Source organism: Benincasa hispida, chromosome 10 (assembly GCF_027475165.1).
Source record: "Benincasa hispida cultivar pf3 chromosome 10, pf3_genome.v1.1, whole genome shotgun sequence".
Taxonomy (NCBI): domain Eukaryota; kingdom Viridiplantae; phylum Streptophyta; class Magnoliopsida; order Cucurbitales; family Cucurbitaceae; genus Benincasa; species Benincasa hispida.
In genome coordinates, this window is record NC_143487.1 from 16,744,051 (window position 1) to 16,765,012 (window position 20,962).

At 31.1% G+C, this 20,962-nt stretch overlaps 1 long non-coding RNA gene and 1 pseudogene across 2 annotated transcripts; both read left to right on the forward strand.

Moving 5' to 3' along the window:
* The first annotated feature begins 3,945 nt into the window (after positions 1 to 3,945).
* On the forward strand, positions 3,946 to 7,435 carry LOC120087757 (uncharacterized). Of its 2 annotated transcripts, none has more exons than XR_005484673.2 (2): positions 3,946 to 4,186; positions 4,289 to 7,435. It is a non-coding gene; the product is annotated as an uncharacterized LOC120087757 (long non-coding RNA). The 2 variants fall into 2 exon arrangements; XR_005484674.2 differs by having other exon boundaries at positions 4,352 to 4,696.
* An 11,724-nt stretch (positions 7,436 to 19,159) lies between these two features.
* LOC120088953 (late embryogenesis abundant protein At1g64065-like) lies at positions 19,160 to 20,110 on the forward strand (annotated as a pseudogene).
* Positions 20,111 to 20,962: the final 852 nt, after the last annotated feature.

Consider the following 20,962-nt stretch of genomic DNA (forward strand, 5'->3'; position numbering starts at 1 on the left):
ACTATTTCTGTTAACTAATATCTTGAATTGATTCTTTGAGATTTGGCACACAATTTATAAGCTGTAGATTTTGGTACATAATTTATATAAACACTCCATAATGGTTATTTATTGTTACTGATATATTATCATTAGAGCTATAGTGTCCTTAAAGACTAGTTATATGTTTCATGTTTGGGAATGATACTGAAATACTGAAATAGTTCCAGCCACTTTTTTTCCCCTTTCATAGCACTATGTTGTATAGTTAACAATAGGAGCTATTTCATCAGCTAATGACCAATGGTTGTGATATATAAATTGTTGAAATATAGTGAAAAGTGATGTCATTGTCTATTTGATCTTGTAGAAGACATGCATTTTAGATAGCTCTTGTCCTGCCTAATACTTGCTATTGAGGAAGCTCATTTAGTTTAGGTACTTATTTAAGTAGTTTTGGAGTTTTTATTGATGCAACTTCTTGCCCTTTTTTATTTGTGGAATTATATTAACTCTGTTAAAAATTAAAAAATATATAAGTTAAGGATGTGAACCCTATGAGGTCATTTCATATAATTTATTTAGGAATGTTATTTGAGTTTCAATAATTTTTAACGAAATTTTCTTCAAGAAGTAAGAGAGAGGACACCCTTTTTAATTATTTTTTAGGAATTTTGTTTTGATTAGTTCTAATTTGAATTTGTTTGATCTTCGAGAAACCTTCTTTTTATTTTTCTTGTATAATTGTGGTTTTTGTTGTTCTATTAAAATAAGTTGTAAGGTTCTATTTTGCGTTTGCTTTTATTTGTAATGTTCTTTTTTGCATTTTTAGTAATAAATACTTAGTTTTCTTGTTTAATTATCTCTAATGGAACATAAGTAAACCATGTGTAACTTTCTTAATTTAAGTTTCACTTTGTTCTTGTTCTCATAAACTCATTTAATGGATATCCTTGTTTTATGTATTTATAAGTTTTTAGGTTACATTTCCTATAATTTGGCTATTTTTTTAGATTTTCCATTGTGTTTGAAATTTTAAAAATTGTTCTCTCGTGCATAAATGTATACTTTTAACTATGTTGGAACGGAAATGTAGGTTTTCAAGGATTCCAGAGTAATATGAAAATTGGAGCATTATTCGTGGGTATTGTCGTCTCCAAAGTAGAATCTCAAATTTCAGTTATGAACTAGTAGCCGACAAATCAAAATTAGAATCAGCTAAATATGTCAAGTGGGGATAATAACTCACCTAACTTTCTGTATTTTATATATATACTTCTATACTCAGTAAATTGTGTATTTTATATTGTAACTATCTTTTGTTGAAATTTACTTGTTGAATTTATTTTATTGTTGTACTAAGTTTGCTAGAAATTAAATAGTTTTATATGATATTTTAAAGAATGCAAGTGAAATTATTTGTGACACTAAAGTTATAATAGTTTATAATTATAGCTATTATTAATAATAAATAGTAGCAAGAAATTGTTATAAAATCTACTATAGTATTTTAAAAAGCTATAGAACATATATAATATTGAAATCAAATGTTATAAAAACACAAAAAAAATGCTATAGAAACAAGCATAGTACAAGTTTATTTTTATAAATAGTGCTATTGAACAACAATCATAACATTAAAATTATACAATAAAAAGTCTTTAATAGCACTTTTTATAGTGTTAGAAAAATGCTATGGAATGTTGGGGGCTTTTAATAACATGGGCTACGACAACATGCCTAAAATACTATAGAACGTTTTTATAGCATTTGTTTACCACTATAAAAAAAATGCTATAAAAGACTTTTTATAGCCATTTCTTTACTGCTATAAAAAATGCTATAGCAGATTTTTTTTTTATAGTGTTTTCCGATAACGCTAGGAAAAATTTTCATAGCATTAAATTTAATCAATCAAAAATGAATTTTTAATAGCATTTATAATAGTGTTAAAAACGTTATGGAAAGACAGGGATTTTCAATAACATGGGCTACACCAACATTTCAAAAACGCTATAGAAAGTCTACGATAGCATTTTTTTAATGATATCGTATGTGATATTTGTTGTAATGGGTGTCATTGAACCTTATTAGATAAAGATACATGGCCAAAGAATCTATTGGCCTTATGCATTTTGACCCAGATGATCTAGTAATTGAAAGACTAAATCTGACTTTATAAATAAGTCATTAATATGATTGATGAATATTTATGAATTAATGTATCCTGATCTAATGCAACTTAAGTCTTATTTTCTTTGAAATGTTTAAAAGAAATTAAACTAAAATTTAAGTCATTAGGAAAGTCTATTGTGACATTATGATCATATCATAATGATCAGTACAATAAATTTTATTGATGCTTAATTGATAGAGATATGATAAGATCTCAACTTCAAGCATTATGTATAATTTGGATGAAATCGTGCTGTACAGGAGAAGGTCTTGTTAAACTTAGTACATGTTAAGTACTTTGTTAAACATATTCATTATACTTATGACAGAATCCACTAAGGACATGCAATAGAGATTGCAATTTTCGAACATTGTTTCCTCCAAAAAAAAGGTTTGAGAAACAATTTTGGATTATGAAAGTGTTGTAAAACTGATTTACGATATTTCAGTATTTGGGTAAGTTGAGATATTTGTGTCAATACAAACCTTAACAAATACACTTGGCAAAAAAAATGTTTGCAAATACACCTAAATGTAGGTAGTCCTTAAGGAGTTATAAAATGACCTTTTGTACACTTCAAATAAAAAAAATGTATTTGTGTGACAAATACTGATTTTATTAGGAATGTCATATAAAAGACTACGAACATGTAGAAAGGTTAATTTGTGTTGATGAACTAGTTCCAAGTAAAACCACTTAATAGTTAACAAGTGTTGTTTACCATTTATTTTCATTTGAAAGTCAAATTCTAATTTTCAATCAGGTAAGTCTTCATCGTAGTTGGAGAGTTATGAGATAACTCAACATTTACAAAGGCTTACTTGAAGTCTACATTGTCATTTTAGTGACAAGATAAAAACTTATAAACCTCAAAAGTAGTGAGAGAGTTATGAGATAACTTAACCTTTGCTATAACTTATTAGAAGTCAAAGTTATCATACTAGATGACAAGAATTGAAGGAGATTGATAAAAGAAATTATGTCAAAGCCATAAAACTTGAGATAAAGTATTTGTACTTAATCTCAATTTGTTTTTGTAGATTTTCTTGATGGGATAAAGCCCAGAGGATATAAATGGATCTATAGAAAAGAGACTTGAAAGTGTAGAACTTGGAGATAGAGATCTTCAAAGTAAGACTCTTGGCGTAAGGTGAAAACCATCGCTGGGACGGGTGGGTGAAAATAGACTATGAGTCAATTTTCTCACTAGTTACTATAATAGACTCTTTGTACATTATTTGATTCATTGTTGGATATGAGATATGTAAAAAATAAATTCTTTTATGAAAAGAAGTTCAATGCATCTGCATAAATTCAAGCCAATTTTCAAAGATTGAATTGCAAAAGGTTTGCAAAATTGTGATGTCCATTTGAGAAATAAATTTTACAATTAGGATCTTTGAGAACAAGAGTTTGATATAGTATCATAACCCATGACTGTGAACGATGACAATGACAAGAAAACGAAAAGTGGGTATTTATCTATTTTATATTGATATTTACTCATTATGAATAAAGTAAAAATCAATATGAAAGTTTGATTACTTAAACAAATTTTTTATTTGAAATGTTTTTGTATATTAAATGTCCACATAAAGATGTTGAGGACATGATGTTAAGCTTGTCTCATGCATCTTACATTTACAAAGATGTTGAATCGCTACGAGAAATCTAATATTTAGTGTCGAATTTTCATCAATAGTGACGTTTAAAGTGCATATCACAAAAAGAGTAATAATTAGTGGCGATTGAGTGTTAACGTCACTAAAACTTTTAGTGCAATCGCTGGACGTGATAGTTTTCATTCAATGACATGAAATTACCACGAAAACTTTGTTATGCGTCACTAGAGATACAAAATTTTTCTAGGGTTTTTTCATTTATTATCCAACACCTCATTTTACTCTCCCTCGCACCTCTCTCAACGTTTTTACTAGGGCACACGTTTCTCCTCTCTGTTGCCTTCGACGCTCTTGCTGCTCATTTTCTGATATCGTCAACAACGGCCGTCGATCTCTCCGGCGACAACAAGTGCGTGTTCTTCCTTTATTTTCCCTTCTGACTACACTGTACTTTGGAACTCTACTTGTTCATCATCATTTTATTTTCTGTTGCTTCTTGTTAATTTTTTAGCTTCTTCTCCGATTCGATCTTGCGGTAGAATTAAATTTCGTTACAAAATACTTCCTACTCCAGATTATAATGAATTGTTCAAATGTTGATTTGGTGAGAGCAAGAAATCGGTGGTGTTTGGAGTATATCTTCTTTGGAATTCTGAATTCATGAATGGAAGCTCCTATTTGAATATTATTCTTTTAGTTCATGTCGATCCCATCTTGTAAGCTTCTTTGGGAGATGAAGGGATTGAATTGGGATTTTCTTCAATTAATTTCTATTTTGTTGACATATAAGCATGTTTGCAAGATCAAGTGATTGGGTGATCTAATTACCATTGAGTAAATATGGGAAATCAACTGTATGAAATGCTTCTTCCTTTTAAATATGTTCCCAAATTTTGAATGTCAAATTTGTTTATTTTTATTCCATATGCATTTTGGATCAATTTATGAAATCTATTGCTAGTACTAGTTCCATAGAATGTACATATGTTCTAGCAATTTGCTGCATCTTTCGACATTTTTCTGCACTGTATTAAAAATGTTTATTCAAACAATGTCCTTTTATTTACTAATGTTGGTTGCTTTGCGTTTTCATTTTCGAGGTTTCTTTGCTCATTTGTATTAATGTTGGGATTGCATTAGATATTATGACTGAAACTGTGATTACTCAGTGTTTTATTAATGTTGGTAAGAATGCATAAAAAAGATTTAGAATGTTTGCTAAATTCTATTTCGATTCTTATTTTCAAGTTTTGTTAGTTAAATTTGATATCTCGTTAGGTATTAACTTGTTGTGTAATTTGATTTCTAGATATCTAATTACCTTGAATCGATCTGTAAATAAAATTTCAATATAATGGATCGAAGTTGGATAAATTTGAAAGACCAAGGGTCTAGTCAATATTCAAATGGTGTCATCAATTTTCTTGAAGTTGCTAAGAATTATTTGGTGAATAAGGAAGAATAAAATATGCATGTTCAAACTGTTTGGATATCATTGGAATAAATTAGATGACATAGAATGTCATTTATTCAAATATGGAATGTTTCTAACTTATAATCGATGGATATTTCACGGAGAAAAAGTAGATCTTCCTCTATTTTTAAGACATGATTCAAGGTTTCTTAGTGCTACATTTTTTAGATTCTAGTCATAATAGAGATGATGATGGTTTTGAGTATTCATTGCAACCACAATTTGTTAAAGCTTGAATAACTTGGTAGTTTCTTTTTTGTTGGTTGCATTAACAAAGTGTAATTTTGTGTACTAACAACTTAACTTGTTATACTTATTTTGGAAAACTTGTGGATCTTCACTTTGACAAAGTTTGTTTAGAATTCTAGATTTTTTTTTTTTTCGGTTTTGTAAAGATATAACAGATTAATTAATATATTTGATTCTATATTGTTTTGTATTGAAGTGTTGGTATTAGGTTAGCTTAAATTATACTTTAGTTTTTTCTTTAAAAAAAAATAGTAGATAACTTTTGCAACGTTTTATATGATACTAGAAATAGAAACACATCAGCTAGCAAAAGTTCAATTTCAGTTGGATATTTAGTGACGCTACTATTCTGTTTCAGAGTGGTATGTAATTTTAGAGCTTTATGTTGTGCCTTTCTTACTAATGGAAATGAGTAATGTACTTTAAATACAATATTTTATCTATTAAAACCCAAGTGCAAGCCTAAACAGAGTTTTGGTGAGTCAAAGGTCGAACACAGGGACTGCCGACTGAGATGCGTTGAAATTAATGTTTGATCTTAACGCGATGATTTTTTCAAATATGTGTTGAGAATGTTTCACACAACTAACTAAATGACTAAATTACAAGTGTGGTGGAAGTGGATGATGGTGATTGGCGTGAGTGATAATGGATGACGGTGCGTCAAATGTTGGTAATGAAAATGATGATTGTGATTACAATCACAATGCATCATCGTGGAGTAGAAAGAAAATATCAATTGATAAAACAGGGTTGAGAAGGCTTACTAGCATTTTTTTAAGCAATGCATGAGTCTCTGTCCATGTATTAGCTCATAAATGAAGCACTCATTTCTCAACGTTTTTATGTCACATTTTTTCTATCTCTAGGATGCATGCGATGGTTAATTACACACAAGAGGTTGAATTTTTCTCTAAAGCTACTTTTCTCTTTGTCAATGAGATCCACAATCACTTACTCTTTCAAGCAGTTGATTATTTCTACTTAAATTAATTTGTCAGATGGATCTAAGCAATGTAATAAACACACATTAACAAGCTAAACTTTAACTCATGCACAACTTGTGAAAATGCTAGTTGAAGTCTTCTCAACCCATTAGAAAATTAGTTGCATGTGATGAAAAAGAGAATACACATGAATGGATAGAATGTGGAGGAAATCAAATTTATATTAAGAAGAATGGGGTTTCTCAATCTCAATTACTTAATACAAATGTATATGAAAAGAAAAATATGATAAAGAACAGAGAATGAATGTGTCAAGTTGCTGGTCACAATCTCTTGTTTCCCGTAGCTTATATGGTGGATGCTCAAATGGAGGTTGTAATGATGGTAGTGGAGCTCTTTCTTCTTTTTTAGAGAGGAATATTGAGATCTTACTCAGAATTCTCAAGGAAAAGCTTGAAGGAGTGGTGGTAATGGCGGATTGAGGTGGAGTTTAAGCAGAGTTTCAACCTATCTCTTGATGGGAAGTTTGTTGTCCTTGGCAATTTTCTGATAGACTATTTATAGGCATCAAAAAGGGAAGCTTCCTTGCCTTTTTCTTATGATTTGCTAACACCTTTGCATTTAATTTCATGTCCTGCTGCATCGACTACTCACATCACAGGTTCATTGGTCTGTCGCAAATATCTCAAATCAGCTACCAACTTACATTTTGATTTGACATCCACTGTCCACGTGTCTTGTCATTTTCTTTCATGTTGTCTGCTCAATGAGTTGTCCTCTGTGTGCAAGATTGGGCATCTATCTAATCACTTTCTATGTGTCCATGGCTGCAGCTTTTGTTTCCTTGGTTATACTTCATTTCATTCAAATCCTGCATTCAAAGATGTTGGATTTTATAATTTCCAAAATTTATGAGCTTTGTAATGCATGAATGCAAGGTGTGATTATCTACATGAATTTCATATCAAGTTAATGTATTTTTCTCTAATTTTTTTAATTATTCTAAATAAAAATATATAATAGCTTGTATTTCTACAAGTTATCAACCACCAATGCCAGTAAAAGATTATAATTGGTTATTCTTAACGACATTTTTTTGCGACGAAATGTACGTCACTAAAGCTTCTCATCAATGACAAGGAAATATTCGTCGTTGAATATGAGTTTAAGAGATGCATAAATGTGCCAGTGAATTATGTTTAGTGACGCGCTTACGTCACCGAAGACGAAATTTTAGTGACATTACGTTATTACGTCATTAAAAGCTAAGAAGACGTGGAATTAGAGACGTTATGAGCGACGAAATGTTAACGCCACTAAAACCTTTAGTGACGTTATTTAGCTTTTAGTGGTGTTTAAATTGTGTCGCTGAAAGGGCAATTTCTTGTAGTGAATGTTCAATGCAATAGCTTCAGGTGGAATGATAATGTATTATTCTACGGTGAAATTGATATGTTTAAGGAAATGTTTCCTAAGGCACCTCAAGTGTTGAGGGGATGTAATTCTTACATGAGACTTGATTAACATTTAATATACAGTTGGTTAGTTATATCAATTAAATTTACGACCATTGAGTTTGAAAATTAAAATTTACGAGACATTGGTGTATAAAGTTTAAGATTTTATCTTTTATGAGATACATTGTCTCATACAGGGTTTAGAGAAATCCATGTTTTATCCTAAGTGGTATATATTGGACTACAAGGCAATATTTTGCTTGTGAAGCAATAAATTGCATAGTCATGGTATATCCTAAATATTTGAAAGTTGTTTTAGATATGAATTAGTCTATCCACTTTATGAAATAATGTGGTGTGAGGACTAAGTATGAGGATATTTATAAACACCAAGTTGTAGGAATAAAACAGAATGATAGAAACATCATGGTGGTGACTAGATGGTATTTACTAACATAACAATTTTGAATTATATAAAATGATTCTCTAGGTTAAAATGTGAGAGAATTCCCTAAAATGTCTAGGACTACGAGACATGTCCCTAGTGTGCTAGGGCAAGTGGGAGAGCATGTTGGATATAGAGTATGCCCTAGGATACATGTCTCACCAGCTTATATCCTATCGGTTTTAGTGCAAGTGGGAGATTGATGGGATGTATGCCCTAAAGCCTTGTAGTTAATAATTTATTTGAAATAATTGTTGATTATTTTATATATACCATTATCCATTAAAGAAAGATCTAAAGTTATTTTATGCAACTTAAACATATATGTGGTTAACATACGAGTGGATCATGTTTAAGTAATAACCTAAATAGTCTATAGTATATGGATAGGGTTGAGTGTCTTATCCTTGTGACACTATGAATACGACCCACATTGTAATTGTTACAAAACGTGTAAAGTGTTACAAACGATTTGATTCTAATCATTCATGTGGAGACATGTCAGTGAGGATATCCTATACAAAAAGTTTGTATAAGACCGGACCGCAAAATGATTAATCTCTCTTTATAACACCATTGACTGAAGAGATTAACATTTCATAGGATGACCATAGGTGACTCGACCTTAATCCTAAGTGTGTTACGAACTCATGTCTATGATCACAATCCTTTGATCTGTATGGGTGAAAGTAGCTAAATTCGCCAACTCAATATGTCTACCATTTTGGGGATTTGTCTGAGTAAGGAGCTGGGAACATAGTTACACAAGATGAAATTCACTCTTTTTCGTCTTTAGGGTAAGTAGATGAATTGCTTCCTTGAGTGCTGACTTTAGGTCTTAGACAATGGGTCCATCCCTCTCACTGGTCTGAGAGGATTTTGTTTATGGTAGGATCATAAACATGTTGTTCATAAGATGATCAATTGGACTTAAGGACTTAGATGTAATTACAAAGGTAAAATGGTAATTTTGATAGAGTTGTAATTACGAGTGATTCGTGAAGGGTCGACTTACTGTTGATTAGTTATATCCATGGACACATAAATATATTTACATTGCAAAAACTTCAACTGTGGATCTTTAGTGGAGGGACTTGCAGTTAGTGAATGTTAATTAGTTTAATTAAGGAGTTTAATTAACTCATCTCGTATTATTGGAGTTTTAGTATGTAGGTGCATAAGGTCTCCTTGCTAGCTCACTAAGGGTAACAAGAGTTAATTAATTTTGGATTAATTTAAATTGTTCAAATTAAATAAGGGAATTAATTATATAAGATACAATTAATATAATGCATATAGAAACATTATAATACAAAGTTTATTTTGAATAAAATTATATTTTATAATATGTGAGAAATAAATATTTGAATAAGATTCAAATATTAATTATATGAATAAGATTCAAATATTAATTATATGAATAAGATTTATATAATACTGTAGGTTATAATTAATATGAATGAGATTCATATTAAAACTATAGATTAGAATTAATATAAATGAGATTCATATTAAAACTATAGGTCATGTGAGAGGTTGTTATTTGAATATGATTCAAACTAAATTATATTTAATTTTTTAATTAATTAATATTTATTTAATTATATATATATATTAAATTTAATTTAATATATAAATTATTTAAATTAAATTTGAATTTAAGGAAATCATTTCCTTGGGAGTTAGTTGCAAATATGGAAGGGAGTTATAAGTTCCTCTCCAACCACTTCATCTTCATTCATGAAAAGAGAAGGAGAATTTTTTTTAGTGATGTTGATTCATTGGTACATATCACAAAAAAAAAAAAAAAAAAAAAAAAGTTTAACTCTACAAAACAAAATTCTTCTTCTCCCTCACATAAAAAAATAGGTCTCTCTCACAAGAACTCTCTCTACTAAATTTCCTTGATCCTTGTCCGTAGAATAGCAAGGAAACCAAGTGGTGGTGTCTTGCTATGGGTTCGTGTTTGTGTTGGTTCGTGAGTTTGGAAAGAAGTTTCAATGTTCTTGAGTTCGTGAAAAGGATGAGGACTGCGTTGAAGAAGGTCTTCAAGAGGTATTCTTCTCTTTCCCTTAAAAGCGTGCTGTATGTATATATATTTATCCTGTACACGTTCTTTGTTTTCTTTGTTTTTTGAGTTTTCAAAATGAACAATAATGGCACATGCGTTCACGTGCTTCCACTGCGGGATTCGATCTCTTCATTTTCGTTTGTTGCTAATTAGTATTTTGGGGACCATGGAGTATTTTCGTCTTTAATTAGTATATTCTATTTATAAAATTTTGGACTAACTCAAAAGACGGACACGGGGTCTCCACTTGGGTTGGGTTGAATTACCAAGTTATTATTTTTTTTCTTAGTAATTTAAAATACTTAAATTTATGAAAAAAATATCTTTTTAATCCCTAAGTTTTTAGGAATACGTGTCATTGGTCCCGAAAGTTGTTTAGTCATTTTGGTCCCTCAGTTTTGCCACGTAGAAGAATGGTATGGAGTCGGAGATTGGGTAGGAGGGAGAGGAAAGAATGGACAGAAAGAAGAAAGGAGAAAAAAATACTTTTTAAAATATAAAAATATCCTACTAAAATTTATATATATATATATATATAAACAAGGACCTTTTGAACCTATTTTACAAAACTAAGGGACCAAAATGGTTAAATTGGAACTTTAGGGACCAAGTGCACCTATTCTTAAAAACTTGGGGATTAAAAAGATATATTTCCTTAAATTTATCTATAATATATGACTAATAATTAAAATATCATAAAACTCAAACTTAGGTTGAGTTGGGTCAAATGATAAGAAAAAAATATATCCAACTTAATAATCAACTCAATCCGACAAAAATAGAAAAATTTAATCCAACCCAATTGAAAAACAGAACTAACCCAGCAGTTTGGATTGAGTAATTTGAATTGTTCTGGTTGTCGAGTCATTTGAACACCTCTAGTAGAGATGGAGAAATGTACCTATGACCTCAAGGAAGATGGTACTAACTTTAATGTAAATTTTAAGAGTTTAATCAAGTATTTATGAGGTTAGAAAATAAGTAACAAAATTAAGCTAAAAAAGACCTTTGTGGTTCTTAAGGTTTGAGTGTAGTTTCCATTTAGTCCATAGATTTTAAAGTGTTACAATTCTACCTATAAGTTTTGAGTTTAAATTCTATTTGATCCTTAAGTTTCAAAATATTATATTTTTATCCTTGAATTTTGACGTTAGTTTTCGTTTGGTCTCTGTGTTTCAATATTTTACGTTTTTGTGTTTCAATATTTTACGTTTTTACCCCCAAATTTTTGCTAATAGTTACTTTAGTATTTGTCGTTAAATTGATTAATTAATTAAAAATAATTATAAAGTAAAATTCCAAAATTAATTTTAATAGCGATAAAAAAATTCAAGAAAACAAATTAATTGTAATTATTTTTTTATTTTAAATGAACTAATAAACACTAAAGGTCGTTAGGATCGCAGATATTGTTTCATGGGTATAGATGTTAAATACCTAGGATTTGAATGTTTGGGTTTTAAATGTCTATAAAAATTAATGTCTGTGTTTGAATGTGCATAATAATTAATGTCTAGATGTTAAATATTTGTGTTCAATTCAATCATTTGTATATAGAAACTAAAAATAAATTATTACTTAATTAAATGCAAGAGATCAATTAAATTTAACATACAAATAATTTATTTTTATGTTAATTATTTATTTAATTAATAACATACAAATAAATAAATACTTTTTAATTAAAAATAATTTAATTAATTAATTAATTAAAATATTGATAACTAACAATAATAATTTACATTAAATAATTAAGATAGCATAAAATAGTAATGGTAAATATATTAGTTGAAATTTATTATGTCTAAGTATTATATTTATATTTAATAATTAATAAAATTAATAATAATGAATACTTTATATTAATTTATTAATTAATTAAGCTATATTTTTACCGCTCATTTTCCAAACATAAAAATCTCACACTTTTACCGGTATTAGAAAACTCATGTCATATGGATTTTAAAAATTATCTGGAAAACAATATCCTGTGTTTTAAAAAGTGAAATTCTATAAAACAAACAGGATATTAAATGTCTAAATCCAGAGAAAATCTATGAAACAAACAAGGCCTAATAGTAAGATCAGTAAGGTTACATGTGCAAATCTTGAAGTATAGAGACCAAGTGGAAACAAAATTAAGGATTAAAATATAACATTTTGAATTTCAATGACCAAATGAAAATTAAAACACAAAATTTAAAAATAAAAAGATAATATTTTAAATCTATGGACCAAGTGAGAACTAAACTTGGCTAGTTGCATAAATAGAATTCTAAGCCCAAAATAATAGAATATGTAGTACAAGAAGAAAATAACTACATATATAGATCAAAAATGGTAAAAGACTAAAAGACTCATGCCTAGCTACCATTTTGCCCGCTTCTTCTCGATTTTCTCAAATTGAAAGCTATCATTTATTGCTGCTATCAGTGATAGCCACTAAGCTGCTATCAGCTGCTATCGTCGATAGCTGCTATCAATTGCTATCGATGGTAGTTGCTATCAGTGATATCTTTCAATTTGAGAAAAATTAATACAATCTTGAAATATTAGCTTTTAATTTGCTATCAGTTATCCGTGGCTATCATTGATACACTTTCATCAATTGAAATCAACCTTGAAATATTAATACTTAAGGCTATTAGTGTCTATCAAATGATAGATTTATAAGTAGTTATCAACTTTGAATGAAAACCAATAACTTTGAAAGATTAAACTATACATGGAAAACTATTAATGGTCATCACTGATAGACTTTTATAAATGACTATCAACTTTCACTACAAGAAAAATGAGTTCACTCGACGCGTAAATAGAGTGTCGAGAGTTAGGTCGTCGGGAGAAACCGTCTCTCCCGACGACGTAAAGGCCCATCGGGAGATCTCTCGACGCCCATCAGGCGGCGTCGGGAGAGGACCAGACCCCTTCTTCCCCATCTCTCCCAATTTTTTTCCCCAATTTTCCCAAAACCCTAACCCTTACCAGTGCTGCCCCTAATTCTTCCCCATCTCCCCCCTTCTTCCGCCTCTCCCTCTCCAATTTTCCCTTCACTGTCGCTCCTTCTCCCATTTTTCTCATTCTTCTCCACTATTCTCCCTCACTCTCCCCATTTTTCCATCCTTTTACCACCATCGCCGCGCCACCTCTCCTCTCCTTCCCTCTCCCATTTTTCCCCTCTTTCCCCGCTACCGCCGCCGCCGTTCGCCCTCCCCCAACTCCTCTCCCTCCCTCTCCTATTTTTCCCAATTTTTCCGCCACTGTCGTCTCCTCGTCTCGTTCAGCCACCGCCACCACCGGTAATCTTCTCATTTTATTTTATCTTGTATATTTATTTAAATCATTATTTCACATCCTTTTGTACAAATCATGCTCATTCAAATGTGTGTACATATTTATTCGCTTTTGTTAAGATCTCGTCAATTTTGCAAAATATATTTGTTTTACAATTCTCTGAAATTATTTAGAGTAATTTTATAACGAACATGTCATAATTTGTTAGAGATAAACATTATAAAATTCTTTTAAGTTTCAAATTGATTATAACACTATGTTTATGCATATGATGTTGGTTATTTGGAGCCTAAGAATGCATGATTTAACATTTCGAACTTTTCTTGAAAGGAGAAAGAAAATTAGTACATAGATGTTATGTGCTATTTTTAGTATATGAACTTTTTTATGCTTGTATGTTTGTGTCTAATAAATCTATAAATATAAAAAATATAAAATAAATCTTTAAACCTCCAATTTGGTACTTAATAGGTCCCTAACACATTTAATATTTTAAAAAAGTTTAAAGAATCTACTAGACATAAAACTAAATTTTGTGTCTAATAGAAAATTGCTTTAAACTTTTTGTCCAATAAGCTTGTAAATTTTAGAAGATGTTGAATAGATAAAAGATCTATAATAGACACAAAATTGAAAGCTTGGAGACGTACTAAATAAAACATTTGAAAGTTGTTAAGGCAATTTAAACGGTCTAGGGACCTATGTTTTATCTTGCCTTAAAAAATGAAAATTATGGAACTCAATGCTTAATAATACTTTGTACTTCGTCCTCTAATCCAGGTTATTGTTTTGGATTACAAGTTGGTCAGAAAATATTTATTTTTAAGGATGAATAAAGAATGGATTAAACTAGGGAATAAGTTATCAGTGAAGTATAGAGAAGGAGGATCACAGTTCTTAGATATGATGAGGTTTCATTTTAATGATTCTAGACAAATAAGACGTCCATGCAAGAATTGTATGAATTCAATTTGGGAAAAGATAAATATTGTGGAACGACATCTATTAACATATGGAATATCTCCCTTATATTGTGAATGGGTATATCATGGAGAGCCAGTAAACATATCTAGAAGTCATACAAGAAAGAGATACCACAAACAATTTACAAGTTCCAATTGAAAACGAAAATGCAAATGAAGGAAGGATTAAAAATGAAATGTCCTTTAATATTCAAGAAAGAGATACCACAAACTTATTCGAGGGTTTAATGACTGAAGCACGTAATGAATTATACCCTGGTTGTTCACAATTTTCGTCCTTGAACTTTTTAGTGAAGTTGATACATATCAAAGTTCTCAACGGCGGGAGTAACAAATCTTTTGACATGTTGCTGGAATTGTTAAAAGCAACGTTTCCAGCTGGCACCTCTATACCTACTTCCTTTTATGAAGCCAAGCGAAAATTGCGTGATTTAGGCCTAGGTTATGAGTCTATTCTGCATTTCCAGTACGTTGTCGTACTTTTGCTGAGGTTCCAAACGAGTTCATAGAATTGGCTAAGAGTCAATTATTGGTAAGTAATTATAAGTTTATTCTTTTACAATCATGAACATCATCTATGCTAAATCTTACCTCCCTCTTTTGTAGCCTCATTTCGAACTTGATCTGTCCAGTCAACGACTTAACCGATTTATAGAACATCAAATGCAAAACTCCTTCAAAGAATTTAGAGCAGATTTGCATAGACATTACAGAAAATGTGGAGATCCTCAGCAAGCACGTACCAATTTACCTAGTTGGATTAAAAATAGGCCAGAAGATTGGTACTTATGTGATCGCTTCGAGAGCGAAGCGTTTCAAGTAGAATATTTAGGGCATGTATCATTTTCTGCATTTACTAATACATCACACTATTGACAATTTTTTTTCTTCAAATGTAGGAAACGTCTGTGACGAACAGGAAGAATAGAGAGAAATTACCGTTCGACCACGTAGGTGGATCAAAGTCATTCTTGCAAATTCAGGCAGAGTTGCAGGCAAGGGAGGATCGAGAAATAGGACGTGTTGACCTATTTAGGGAAACACACTCTAAAGGTGGCAAGTTTGTGAACGAGGCAGTTGAAAATGCACATGTAACATTCTTTGCTTTACTATCGTGTTTTTTTTCATTTTTAACTTTAGTCACTCGTTCTTACCCATTTAATTAATATGTCTAGCATCAAATGTTGGAATTACAATCCAGCCCCACTCTAGAAGGTTCTCGCCACTAACAGGGGATGAAATTTATGAGACGGTTTTGGGTAGACACCCGGATATTCAAAAGGCCTGGTTGGGGCCCTAAGCCTAAGTCAAGAAGGAGTAGCATCTCATCAAGTTCGTCATCTACTCAAGGAACGGAGGCGGGAATGGAGGAATTGAGAGTCAATTTCGAACAGTCTCAGTCGAGAATTAAGGAACTTGAAGACGTTAAGAAGAAAATGCAAGAGGATCATGCAAGACAAATAGAAGAAATGAAGAAAATGATTGAAGACATGATACGATCACATAGAGGAGACCCATCAAATTAGTTATGATTATTACATTATTTAGTTGTCCAATATGTTGTTATCTTACCGTTATGGTAGCAAAGTAGTTATGTCTTATGTAACTTTATGATAAAGAATTGTTGGCTATCCTGCAGTTATGGTAGCCAAAGAACTGGATTTTGATGTGTTTTTTGTTCAACTATTTTAGGGATAAATTTGAGTTTTATGTGTTGGTCATTGTTTACATGTTTGTCATGGTGGTGGGTAGAGTTTTATTACACCCGTCTTGCCCTTGAACTTAGCTATCTTGTGTATTTATGAATATTTACAAAGTTTAATGTGTTGTGGGGGGATTGAGTTAAACCATTTTGGGGACAAAATTGAGTTTTATGTGTGTTGGTCATTGTTTACTTGTTTTGTGTGTTTTTTATTTTCGGGAGGTTACATGTTTGTCGTAGAGGGTGGGTAGAGTTTCATTACCACCCGTATTGAAGTTTGAACATCTTGTGGATGTTTATCGATATAACATTTGAATGTTTTTGTTTTATTGTAGAATGTTGTTCGGAGATGAGCTGGGACAATTGTTGAAGATGCTGTGTTCGAGACGTGTTTTAGATGTTGTTTTGATTTTATTTCTTTTATGTATTTGTGATATAAATGTTTATGAACTTCTAGTATCGACTTCGTTTGGATATTGTAATTTTTTATTTACTTGTTATAATATGGACTTCATTTTCGTTTTTTAATTATGTGAATCTTTATTTGGTTTAATATGTTTTATAGGTTTTCAGATCAAATTTTAAAAAATTACAAACGATAAATTAAATTTTAATACTCCACATGCATATATTACTGCGTCGGGAGTTCTTATGTCTCCCGACACATTAAATAGAACCGTCAGAAGTTTGGAAACTCCAGACACATAGAACAACCGTCGGGAGTTCGGGATCTCCTGACGCACTTTAAAACGACGTCGAGAGTTATTCGGGAAACTCCCGACGCCCTATATGCACGTCGGGAGTTCCCCCAATAACTCCTGACGTCGGTTTAAAGTGATCTCCCGATAGGTTTCTCCCGACCAAACTCCCTACGACCTTTTATTCGTCGGGAGAGGCTCTCCCGATGAATTTTTCACACTTTTCCAACGAAATGTGACGTCGGGAGAAGTCAGATTTCTTGTAGTGTTTGAAAGATCAACATAGTAGCTATCACTAATAATCTTTTATTATGGCTATCACTGATAGCAACTATAAGTTACTATTACTGATAGACTTTCATCAATTAGAATCAACCTTAAAATATTAACACTTAAGACTATTAATGATAAACTTCTATAACTGGTTATCACCTTTGAAAGAAATTCGATATATAGATATCACCTAAGTTCTATCACTAATATCACTCATATGGTGGTGGTTATCAGTGATAGCTTCTTTCACTGATAAGATGTTATCAATGATCTTACTAATATCTTGCTATCAATGATAGTTCTTTATCATTGATAACGTACTATCAGTGGTAGCTTCTATCATCAATAACGTGCTATTAGTGTTAGTTTCTATCACTGATAACAGTTATCAGTGGTAGCTTCCATCAATGATAACTAATGAACATAATTTTGCCCATTTCTTGTTCTTCCCAAACATTTGTATGGTTTCTTTGCTTTTCGATACCTCTAAAGGACACTTCCGTAAAAATAACAAACGACCAAACCAAACCCTTCTTCTTCATTTGATTTTCCACTAGAATTAATTAGGGTTTTTTTTCCCTTTCGAAGATAATCTTTTCGTCGAAAAACAGCTTGACTGACCTTAGGTTTTGTCCACTAGCATTCATTTTAATCCATCAAGTCGGCCATGAGAGAAATTGCTATAATCCGGCTTCAGAGAAGTTTGAACTTTGATTGCCCGAGGGTTTAGACTAAAAAATTTCACTAATATGGTTGCAATGGTTGGGTTGTCGTTCCACCAGATTTACTATTTGTTCGGTGCTCCATTTCCATCGTTGATTAATGAATTGCAAGTAAAACCCTTTCATATCATTGATGCCACTGATATCTACTTAAGTCAAAATATTGATAGCTAATATCAGTGGTTATCCGTGACTATCACTAATAGACTTTTATCAATGACAATCAACTTTGAAAAACTATAAACTTTGAAAAATTGACCCTTAAAAAAAGATAAAAAGAAAAAAGAAAAAAAGAATAACTTTGAAAGTCCAATCAAACATGCACACTTTTGAATGGCGAAGAAATCCCAAAAATCGAGGAAAGAAAACAAAAATGAACCCAGAAAAGTAGAAACAAAAGAAATGATATAATTATTGGAGTAAAAATAGGAAATTAAAACCCAAACCATGAGCTTCTCTATAAGTCTAGATTAAAATGACTTGGATGAAATCACACAAAATCAAGATTTAAGAAATGAGAGAGAAAATAAATAAATGAAAGAAGAAAAGAATGGATGTTAACATGAAATTGAAATAAGGGTAAAGATGGAAAAAGAAAAAGAAAAAAGAATAGAGCGGTCAAAATCTACTATATGCACAAATAATTTTAAAAAGTACTACAAATATAAAATTAAAAACAACTATACCTATTCATTATAAATTTCCCTAAAAAAAAACCTATGTACGAAAAAATGTAATTCACCATACAATTAAAAGGTAACAATTCCTAAATATAGGTTCTCCAAAATTAAGAACAATTAACAAAACGCATAAAATGGACCACGCAACGTAAACAAAATTATAATTATAAATAATTATCCTTATAATTTAATGTCTTCAATTAATTCATACCGTAAGATTTTGAATCCCCGCCACTTATTCTCCGCCGCCGGACCGCCAGTCTCCGCCTAACCAAGCTCCATTTTAGCAACATTGCCGCCGTAGGTCAACTTCTCGGGATCGTTCTTCCGCCCTGCCCCGATCTCAATCTTTTCCAAAACGTTTCTCAAAATTAATGGAGCCTGCGAAATTAATGACGTTCATCAGCTAATTTTCCAATTCTCTTTCTCAATCTCACTCTATTAAAATTCTCAAAATCTGAATCTGAACCCTAAAATTCACAGAGCTTTCAAAAACCAGCCCTAAAATGGCCGCTCCAAGTACAAAACTACTACGAAACATTTGCATAGCGGTATTGCTTTGTCTAATTCTTACCGTAAATTTGATCCTCATTTTAGTCTTTACTGTTTTCAAGCCTAAGCGGCCTATCATCGCCGTCGATTCAATTTCTCTTCTCGATCTGAACGTTTCTCTGGTTAGCGGCATCAATCTGAATTTTTCTCTCGCTATAGATCTATCATTCGAGAATCCGAATAAAGTTGCCTTTGAATATTCCGAAAGCACCGCCATTGTGAGTTACAGAGGCGAAAAAGCGGAGAAGCGCCGATTCCAGGTGGCCGATTATCGGCGGAAGGGACAGAGAAAATGAACCTGACGCTTACGATGATGGCGGATCGGATGCTGGCGAAGGCGGAGGTGTTCTCTGACGTGGTTTCCAGTCAACTTCCGATCAGTACTTTCGCTCGGTTGTCAGGGAAAGTGAAGGTGATCGGTGTTTTGAAGATTCATGTTGTGGCGTCGTCGTCTTGTGATCTCACCATTGATATTGAGAACGGAAGCATTGGAGATCAGCAATGTGAATACCGGACGAAGCTTTGAGGATTTCAGTTATGGCGATTTTGGAGAGCTTGTTTTTAGTTAGTTTTTTTTTTTTTTTTTTCTGGTATTTGGTGGTATTTGGTGTTGTGTTGAGAGGTTGAAATAGAAAATTAAAGGGAAAAGTAAGGGCAAATATGGAAATATGTAGAGTCCAAAGCGGTTTTGCGATTCTTGTGGCGCCAAATGCATAGAGCGTGACTTTATCGCTTGACGTTTCTTTAGAGAGCGAGTGATGAACCATTTTTGTGCATCGTATTTGAATGGGCCATTGGGTCTCGTTTTATGATTTTAATACTATTTTAATTTTTTATACTTTTAAAATATTCATTTTGATCTCTGTATTTTTAATTTATGTTTATTTTAATTTTTGTATTTTAAAAATGTTAATTTTAGTTCCTATACTTACAATTTTTGCTTAATTTGGTTCTTGAACTTTAAAAAAATGACCGTTTTGATTCCTTAAAAATTAAATGAAAATAAAAATAAAGATACCAAAACGATCACTTTTTAGAAGTATAATGACGAAAATACTCTAAAATTAAAAGTACAAAGATTAACATGAATATTTTGAAAGTACTTTGACCAAAATATAAAGTTGAAAGTGTAGAGACCAAAATAAACCTTCTAAAAGTACAAAATGAAATTTTAAACCTATATCTTTTTAGTCTCGAGTTTCTTTAGAATGGGTCCATCTATCATTGTGTTTTCAAAATGTATATATTTAGGTTGGAATAAGTTTAAATAATCTGTGGAGTAATATTTTCATTAATTTTAATAATTTTTAATTTAAATTGAAATATAAGCTTAAAAACTAATTTTAGAATATTGAGATTTTTTTAAAAAAAAAAAAAGAAAAATATAATTTAAGAAAATAAAAATTATTCAAGAATCTTTTAAATGCACATATTCTTAAAAATTCAAGGACTAAAAAATATTTTTTTAAAATTCAAGAATCAAAGGCACATATTCTTCCAAATTAAATTTATTTTTCTTGAATTACAAACAAAAAAAAAAACCAACAAAATAAAAGTAAAAAAGTAAAAAAATGTTTGTCACGTGTTAGCAACCAATAATTATGTAGTTAGAATCCTTCTATATTATTTAGTTAAAAT